This window comes from Nicotiana tabacum, chromosome 23, assembly GCF_000715075.1.
Source record: "Nicotiana tabacum cultivar K326 chromosome 23, ASM71507v2, whole genome shotgun sequence".
Classification (NCBI taxonomy): Eukaryota; Viridiplantae; Streptophyta; class Magnoliopsida; order Solanales; family Solanaceae; genus Nicotiana; species Nicotiana tabacum.
The window spans coordinates 115,268,096-115,277,834 of record NC_134102.1 but is presented as its reverse complement, the minus strand read 5'-3'; the positions used below and the strand labels follow the sequence as shown (position 1 = coordinate 115,277,834).

At 40.6% G+C, this 9,739-nt stretch overlaps 1 long non-coding RNA gene across 3 annotated transcripts; it reads right to left on the bottom strand.

The window, feature by feature from the left end:
* Positions 1-516: 516 nt before the first annotated feature.
* LOC142177476 (uncharacterized) lies at positions 517-1,736 on the bottom strand. 3 transcript variants are annotated; one of them, XR_012705939.1, is made up of 3 exons: positions 1,457-1,736; positions 873-923; positions 517-793 (listed from the first exon to the last, which is right to left on the bottom strand). It is a non-coding gene; the product is annotated as an uncharacterized LOC142177476 (long non-coding RNA). The 3 variants fall into 3 exon arrangements; XR_012705938.1 differs by having other exon boundaries at positions 1,548-1,736; XR_012705937.1 differs by having other exon boundaries at positions 873-1,736.
* Positions 1,737-9,739: the final 8,003 nt, after the last annotated feature.

Here is a 9,739-nt window from a genome sequence, read left to right as displayed (position 1 = left end):
ATGTATACAGTACCCTCCCCAACCTCTCTGTATTCACAAGGTAGGGGTAAAGTCTGCGCATACACTACCCTCCTTAGACCCCGTTTGTGAGATTACACTGAGTTTATTGGTGTTGGATTCTTATTCCTATATCATCAACCAAATGAACGCTTGGTGTATAGAGTACAAACTAACTGCTGGACAATCCTCTCTAATCTCTTGTTGCGTCAACAATTTGTACACAAAGGTAAGCATGTGAAACTTGGGAAATATATTCGCTTTTGTTGCTTTAATCTGAATCACAGACAATTAACAGTAAAAAGCCAAGCATAATAACGTGGGTAATCAAATCAAACATTTACACGAATTCATAAGCATATTGAAACAGCCAGAATTCGCAGGGGAACAAAAATTCCCACCAGAAAGAAAGTATATTAGTACCAGGAACAAAGCATTTACAGTGCCATATATATATCAAAACAGAGAATTCCCATTGAGGGAAATGGGAATGATGGAATAAAAGAGCTTCCGCCATTAATTTAAGCCCCTTCCTATCAGACAAACTCTCCGGAACTTTACAGTACATCTCATAGTCATCGTACACCAGACAAAAAAAGAGGGAAAATCTATAATGGAACTAGTTGAGTGCTATAAATCGATTAGGGCGACACTCTTAACTGGCTTTAAGGGCCCATAAATACATCCTCTAAACTCTTACCTGGCTTTATATGCATACATATATCTTCTAAGTTTCCGTATTTCTTCAGATGACACATTTAGTAAATGGTCTACGTAAATGCAGATTCCAACTCCACTGCAATTTCAAAGTTCGATGATAGTTTTTCAGCAGAAGGCATAATTAAGAATGTGGAAACAGTAAAAAACAGGCTTACCTAAGGGGCCCTACTGGTAGCCACAAACTATCCCATCTAAATTTGGCCAACCTGCAAAAGACATGTAAAACGTAGGTCAAACCAACAGCTTTATAGGGCCTAAGGGTCCAAAGTGATGAATGCAAGCAAAGACACGAGTATGCACATAGGTTTATACATGTATGAGAAAGGAGAGAGGGCAGCTGAATAAAGGCGTTGATCACTTTAGTACATGGATGTGCCAAAGGTGTATATAAGGAAAAGGCTTAAAAATATGCCTTTACTATCGAATACTTAAAATTACCCTACTATTGATCAAATATATCCTCCAATTAAAGGAGGTGCCACATAGCAGCCATTTAAGCATTTGGTCCATCGAGATTTATTTTTACACTGATCTGACCCAATACCCGGTACCCGATCCAAGAAATTAAACCCTAAAAAATACTTTTTTTTTCTTCTTTCTTTCCTTCTCTTCTCCACGATCCAAACCCTCCATCAATGGCAGCCTGTTTCCATTAGTAGCTAAAACAAAGTTTCAAATAAAGTCAAGAATGAGATCTACAAAAAGTCTAATCTATGAAATATGAGCAACGAGAACCGACCAATTATACTTGGTTTGGATAAAGGATATCACCAACAAACAATTAAGAAGTAACATGTTGATAACCTCTGGCTTGTACACACATATCTTACTGGTATATTCTCTGATTCAATGTCTGAAAGACTCTTTTATATATTCCATTTGTTTATAGTTTCTTTAAGAAACAGTGAGAAACAGTCATGGAACTCAAGAACAAAGCAACGTTTATTTTTTTTGCAGAGATATCTCTCTCCATTTTTATCTGCTTCTGCAAGTTGCCATATATAAATGGGGTAAGGAGTTGAAGGGATAAGGGAAGAAGCTGCCAAAATGAACTGAAATTTCATGAAGAAAAAATATTCTTAGGATTTAATTTTTTGGGTCGGGTATCGGGTCGGGTCTGTGTAAAAAATAAATGCGGATGGGCCAAATTCTTAAATGTCTGCCAGCACCTCCGTTAACTGGAGGGTATTTTTGATCAATATTAGCACGGTAAGGGTTATTCTGAACCAATAGTATAACGGAGGGTAATTTTAAATAATATTCAATAGCAAAGCGATATTTTTGACCCTTTTCCGTAGTATATATGGCCTGTCACGACTACAGAAAATATGATGGCAGTTTCTATCAGATGTATAGGATTCATTGTCAATAAAAGGAAAAGATCATTAGTAGAAAAAGAAACTGGAACTGTTAAAATGCAGTGGCAAGGGACTATCCACAATATTCTGAATCCATTTCTCCGTTTAGTAACAGTGGTACTTTTGGTTTAGGCTTCAGTCCAACACAAGCAGACAAAGACAAAGCCAAGCACCGCAAAAAGTACGGGTGGGTCTTGCAGCAACCTATCCCTCACATTTTCTACACTTTTGTCGAGCCACGATTCAAACATGGTCAAAATTCCTCGGCGCATGCGAACATTGATGAAATTTGCCATGGCCTCAGGCAGATGTTTTCTGAAGTGAATATGATCCAGGCTGGTGAAGGCACTAGTCATGCCGATATGCAACTAATTGGCCCAAAAACAATGCTCAATAACTGGGAAGCAACTCCTCTCCCCACAAGGAAGGAGTCTTGGTAGTTGACTTTTGCAGCTTCTTTCTTTTGTACTTTGGGTTACTTTCAGGGTTGTAATCCAAATATCTTAGTATGATTGTTTTATTTTTACGATAACCCTTCTATCCTTTCAAATTCAATGAAATGCAGTTCGATTTCGTATTTTGTATCTTTTCCTTTTCCTAATTCCTGCTATTTTATTTCCATTTCAGTTTTGTTAATGCCGGCTTTAATAACATGACATGCATGCGGAATTCACGCCCAGATCTCAAAAGCTGTCTAATTTCGAAATAATGTATCAAGAGGTTGAATATGATGAAGATAAGGTTTTTGATGAAATAAAAAGAGAGTTGGAACAATTTGAAAACAAGCCTAGGCCCAACCTCAATGAAACTGAGCCAATTAATATCGGAGGTCATGAAGAAGTCAGAGAAATAAAGATAAGAATTCACACTGAACAAAAAACCAGAGATGCCTTGATTCAACTTTTATTTGAGTATAGAGATGTGTTTGCCTGGTCTTATGATGATATGCCCGGTTTAAGCGCCAATTTAGTAGTTCATAAGCTTCCCACGTATCCTGATTTTCCACCAGTCCAACAGAAGCATCGAAAATTTAAAACGGACATGAGTGATAAAATCAAAGAGGAAATAATGAAGCAATTGAGCGCCAATGTTGTCAGAGCCGTACGATACACCACATGGGTGGCAAATGTTGTGCCCGTGCCAAAGAAAGATGGAAAAACTAGAGTCTGTGTTGACTACAAAGACCTGAACAAAGCAAGTCCTAAGGATAATTTTCCTTTGCCGAACATCCATATTCTTGTAGATAATTGTGCAAAGCATGAGATACAGTCGTTCGTGGATTGCTATGATGGGTACCACCAGATTCTAATGGATGAGGGTGATGCAGAAAAGACCGCTTTCACCACTCCGTGGGGTACCTATTGTTAAAGGGTCATGCCATTTGGTTTAAAGAATGCAGGAGCAACTTACATGAGGGCCATGACCACTATTTTTCATGACATGATGCACAAAGAGATTGAAGTATATGTGGACGATATCATCATAAAATCAAAGACACAGGCTGATCACGTGAATGATTTGAAAAAGTTCTTCGAATGGCTTCGAAGGTATGACCTTAAGCTCAATCCAGCCAAATGTGCATTTGGAGTTCCATCTGGGAAACTCCTCGATTTTATAGTCAGTCAGAGAGGCATCGAATTGGATCCATCAAAGATAAGGTCCATTCGAGATCTGCCACCCCCGAAGAACAAAAGGGAGGTCATGAGTTTGCTCGGAAGGTTGAACTACATCAATAGGTTCATTGCTCAACTCACAACCACGTGCGAGCCCATCTTTAAGTTGCTGAAAAAGGATGCTGCAATCAAGGGGACGGACGATTGCCAAAATGCTTTTGACAAGATCAAAGATTATCTATCAAAACCCCCTGTACTCGTTCCACCTGAACCTGGTAGGACTTTATTTTTATATCTATCAGTGATGGATAATTCCTTTGGATACGTTCTGGGGCAACATGATGCGACATGCAAAAAGGAACAAGCAAAATATTATTTGAGCAAGAAGTTCACCAATTATGAGGTTAAGTACACCCTTTTAGAAAGGACATGTTATGCCTTGACTTGGGTCACTTTGAAGTTGAGACATTATCTTTTGGCCTATACTACTTGCCTCATATCCAGAATGGATCCTCTGAAGTATACCTTCCAAAAGCCAATGCCCACTGGCAGGCTCGCAAAATGGAAAATCCTGCTCACAGAGTTCGACATCGTCTATGTCATTCGCACCGCGATGAAAGCGCAGGCTTTGGACGATCATTTGGCAGAGAATCCAGTTGATGATGAGTACAAGCAACTTACAACATACTTCCCAGACGAAGAGGTCAACTCAATAGAGGAAGTTGTTCCAGACGACAACCCTCTATGGAAAATGTATTTTGATGGAACTGTCAATATCAAAGGAGTTGGGATCGGGGCAATCATCATCTCACCTATTGGACAGTATTACCCTGCAATAACCCGGCTTTGGTTCTTAAGTACCAATAATACGACAGAATACGAAGCCTGTATCATGGGTTTGAAAATGGCCCTCGATCTGGATGTGCATGAACTACTGGTTATGGGAGATTCTGACTTGCTTATCCGGCAAGCCCAAGGCGAATGGGAGACTCGAGACATCAAGCTTATTCCATACAGACAATGTGTACAAGATTTGAGCAAAAGATTCAAATCCATCGAGTTCAGGTACATTCCCAGGTTTCACAACGAGCTAGCCGATGCTTTGGCTACTTTAGCCTCGATGCTCCCTTATCCGGGAAACACCCATATCGATCCACTAGAAATCCAAGTTCGGAATCAACACGGTTACTGTAATACAATTGAGACAGAACCAGATGGTGAACCATGGTATCATGACATAAAACGATTCCTGAAAATGAGAGAATACCCAGAGCACGCTAAGGGAGATTAAAAAAGAACTATAAGGAGGCTCGCCAGCGGTTTCTTCCTGAATGGGGAAATTTTGTACAAAAGGACCCCAGATTTGAACTTGTTGAGATGCGTAGATGCCATAGAAGCTGAGCGGATCATGAGTGAAGTGCATTCGGGGGTATGCGGACCTCACATGAATGGATATGTTTTGGCGAAGAAGATTCTGCGGGCAGGGTATTATTGGCTTATAATGGAGCGAGATTGCTTCAGTTTTATTTGCAAGTGTCACCAATGCCAGATTCATGGTGACCTAATTCACTCGCCACCTTCGGAGTTGCATCCCATGTCCTCTCCTTGGCCTTTCGTTGCTTGGGGAATGGATGTTATTGGGCCAATTGAGCCAAAGGCTTTAAATGGGCATAGATTCATTTTGGTTACAATTGAATACTTCACCAAGTGGGTGGAGGCCGTCACTTTCAAAGCAGTCACCAAGAAAGCAGTGGTAGACTTAGTTCATTCCAACATCATCTACCACTTTGGTATCCCAAATACCATTATCACTGATAATGCAGCCAATCTCAATAGTCATTTGATGAAGGAGGTATGCGAGCAATTTAAAATTATGCATCGGCATTCTACCCCTTACCGGCCAAAAGCCAATGGAGCTGTTGAAGCAGCGAACAAGAACATCAAGAAGATTCTTTGGAAAATGATCCAAGGTTCGAGACAATGGCATAAAAAGTTGCCTTTTGCTCTTTTGGGATACGGCACGACTGCTCGTACATCTGTTGGTGCAACTCCTTATCTGTTGGTATATGGGACGGAAGCTGTAATACTGGCTGAAGTCGAAATTCTCTCTCTTCGGATCATTGTGGAGTCGGAGATTGAAGATACAGAATGGGTAAAGACTCGATTATAACAACTAATGCTGATTGATGAAAAACGGCTAGCAGCAGTGTGCTTTAGCCAGTTATACCAGGAAAGAATGGCACGCGCTTTCAACAAGAAAGTGCGTCCAAGGCATTTCGAGGTAGGCCAACTCGTTCTAAAACGCGTTCTTCCACACCAAGTAGAAGCTAAAGGAAAGTTCGCCCCAAACTGGAAAGGACCCTACATCATCAAGAAAGTGTTACCAAAAGGGGCCTTGCACTTGGTAGATGAAGAAGGACGGGTACCAGACATGACTATTAATGCAGATGCAGTCAAAAGATATTATGTCTGATATATATCCACTGTGGAACTTTCACGCTTGATTTTCTTAGATCGAGATGACGAAGGCTACCATTGCTCGCTATTCCAAGAAAGTGTCACCCTTTTGTTACCCCTTTTAAGCTGTATTTTTCTTCCTTGTTTTCCATTTTTTGGAACCTGTGTACTCAAAAAAAAAGAAGAAGAAGAAGTCAAACAATAAATTTTTTGAGTCATTGAACTACGTCCGACCTGATTCCGAAAGGATACGTAGGTAGCCTTACCCTAGGTTCGGTCCCATCGCAACAAAAATCAATATTCCCAATACTCCAAAACTGGGGCAGAAGTTTGTTTTTATCTTACGGTTTTTCCGTAGAAACAGTTCCCAAAGTTGTAATTCAGTTCAAGGTTCTTTTCGCCTTTTCCTGTTAAGAATTTCTGATCGATCTTTGAGAATACTTGAAGTCCCCATGCCAGGGGCATTGGCCAACCTTCCGCAAAAAAAAAAAAAAAGAAAGAAAAAAAAAGAAGAAATGAGAGAGTCTTATCGATGAAAACCCTATGAGCACTGTAAGGCGACAGTGAGCAGAGAAATGCAAGAGTCTTATTGGTGAAAACCAGATGGGCACCATAAGGCAATAGCGATTAGAGAAATGAGAGAGGTCAGTTAGCGAAAACCCATAAAGGACGCTACTAGCCGAATGAAGGTCTTCGATACTCCGGCATGAGCACAACCAAGACAGTTTCAAGATGAACATTTGCGATGTATTTTGAGAATTAGACAGCTCAGACAAATCAGGCGTCCAATCCAAAATGCATGTCATGATTCATTGAAGTTGGCACATATCTCCAGATAAGTCTCCTTATTTCTCTCCCGAAAGGGACACCTTTTATTTAGACACAATTCCTTTTTCACTTCCAATTGCTCTTCTATTCTTTTTCATAATTTTTCTTAGATTCCCTTTCGGTCTAATCTTGCATCAAAAGCAAAGCAAAAATGGCTGCAAAACTGTCTACAGTTTTCCCGTAATACCGAGCACAATTTGGAGCATATACGTCATTGACGAAGGCAAGAATCCATCTGTGATCTCTTTTGATAAGGCGGATAAAGTGTCTCAAAGAAATTGAAAAGGTCGCCTAAGCAAGACTTGCTTCATGGGAAAAGTTGATAAGCACCACAAACACAAACTGGTTCTGAGTGCAAGACAACTAAGTTTGATTTTAAAGAAAATTGCTTTGCCTTAGATTCATGGGTTAACGGTACCGTGGACATCCGGGTATGAAACAGCCAGGGGAGACGTTATAAAGCCAAAGTCTCTAGAAAATGATACAAAGTATCCGAGCATCTCGGTACCACTCTGATAGAATCAGTTCTTCGACAACGAGGTGTCCGTGAACTCAAACTCCTCAGTGCATAAAGGTGACAAACCGACCACCACTTTAAAAACTCACAAATTTTCCTTGTTTGAAGCAGGAACAAAGTAGTGCAGAATGGCGGTTCTCAAAGGACGAATGTCACCAAATGTAAGCTCCTTAAAATCTTCATCATGCATCACTACTGTCCATACCTCTCATTTTCATCGCTTAACCCAGGCAAAACCTTTTCACCTAGGGGGATCCAGCTCATAGGTCCGGGTAGAAGTACTCTTCGCCCAGGCTGTTTTACGTAGCTTAACCCAGGTAGAACATTTTCACCTAGGGGGATCCAGCTCATAGTTCCGGGTAGAAGTACTCTTCTCTCAGGCTGTTTTACGTAGCTTAACCCATGTAGAACCTTTTCGCCTAGGGGGATCCAGCTCATAGTTCCGGGTAGAAGTACTTTTCGCTCAGGTTGTTTTACATAGCTTAACCCAGGTAGATCTTTTCGCCTTGGGGGATCCAGCTCATATTCCGAGTAGAAGTACTCTTCGCCCAGGCTGTTTTACGTAGCTTAACCCAGGTAGAACATTTTCGCTTAGGGGATCCAGCTCATAGTTCTTGGTAGAAGTACTCTTCGCTCAGGTTGTTTTACGTAGCTTAACCCAGGTAGAACCTTTTTCGCCTAGGGGATCCAGCTCATAGTTCCGGGTAGAAGTACTCTTCGCTCATGTTATTTTACGTAGTTTAACCCGGGTAGAAACTTTTCGCCTAGGGGGATACAACTCATATTCCGAGTAGAAGTACTCTTCGCCCAGATTTGCTTTTCGTAGTTTAACCCAGGTAGTCCCTTTTCGCCCCGGGGATTCAGCATTTTATCAGTAATACAGGGCGCCAACCCCTGGTTATATTTCCCTTTCCAGCAATACAGGGTGCCAACCCCTGGTAACATTTCCTTTTCAGTAATACAGGGCACTAACCCCTGGTTAAATTTCCTTTTCAGTAATACAGGGCGCCAACCCCCTGGTTACATTTCCTTTTCAGTAATACAGGGCGCTAACCCCTGGTTACATTTCTTTTTTTTAGTAATACAGGATGCCAACCCTTGGTTAAATATCCTTTTGTATAATACAGGATGCCAACCCCTGGTTACATTTCCTTTTCAGTAACACAAGGCGCAAACCCCCTGGTTACATTTCTTTTTTTTAGTAATACAGGGTGCCAACCCCTGGTTAAATTTCCTTTTGAGTAATACAGGGCGCCAACTCCTGGTTACATTTTCTTTTCAGTAACATAGGGCGCAAACCCCTGGTTACGTTTCCTTTTCAGTAATACAGGGCGCCAACCCCTGGTTATATTTTTTTTTTCCAGTAATACAGGGCGCTAGCCCCTGGTACACCAATCCTTAGTTGAGACATCCTTTTGAACAATAAAGGAACACTATCCAAAAAAAAACTTCATCATGTCCTTTTCAGGTTACACCATTCCCGATCTTTTTTTTCTTTTAATAAAGAAGTAGTTTAGAATTTTGTAACAATAACTTACGAAATTTTCCTAGTAAAAATTTGGGCAGATAAATTTTGTTCGTTTGTTTTGTTTTGGTGTATGAGCAGGTTTTACCTCGAGGTACAGGGTTCGAGATGATTAAAAGAAGGAGTCTCAATCCAGAATAAAGAAAAGAAAAGAAAAAAGAAGTGAATCCAAAATGCAGATGAAAGATGTGAACTGCTAAAAAAAGAAGTGAATCCAAAATGCAGATGAAAGATGTGAACTGCTCAAGACGTGGCTAAAGTCACAAGCTCTATATGTCCCCTCTTGATTCGAAAAGCTGAAGAAGAATGAACTAGAACCGGTAGCTAGCAAGCATCAAGGCTCCAATCAAAAGTCTGCATGAAGAACCATTCAAGACTCAAGATCAAGCTTCAAAAGACTTATAGATAGGAATCTTGTAACTTATAGTTGATAGGCTTGTTTAGTTCCTTTAGATTTTGATGTAATAACAGGACCACGGACCAGAGCCTCGACGGAACCTAGCTCGACTTTCGAACTCATCACTCCATCATTCTTCTTGAACTACACACGACCTGATTCCCTTATAACCCGGGATATGTAGGCTGTCCAAAATCAGGACTCGGTTGCACTTTTTTCTTTTATTTTCTTCCTCTTTTGAATAACGATATGGTCAAAACTTAGTCACACTGCTCACTTTATCTTTGCCTGAAAACTTTTAATATTTTCAAGTAAAGAGGGGCATAC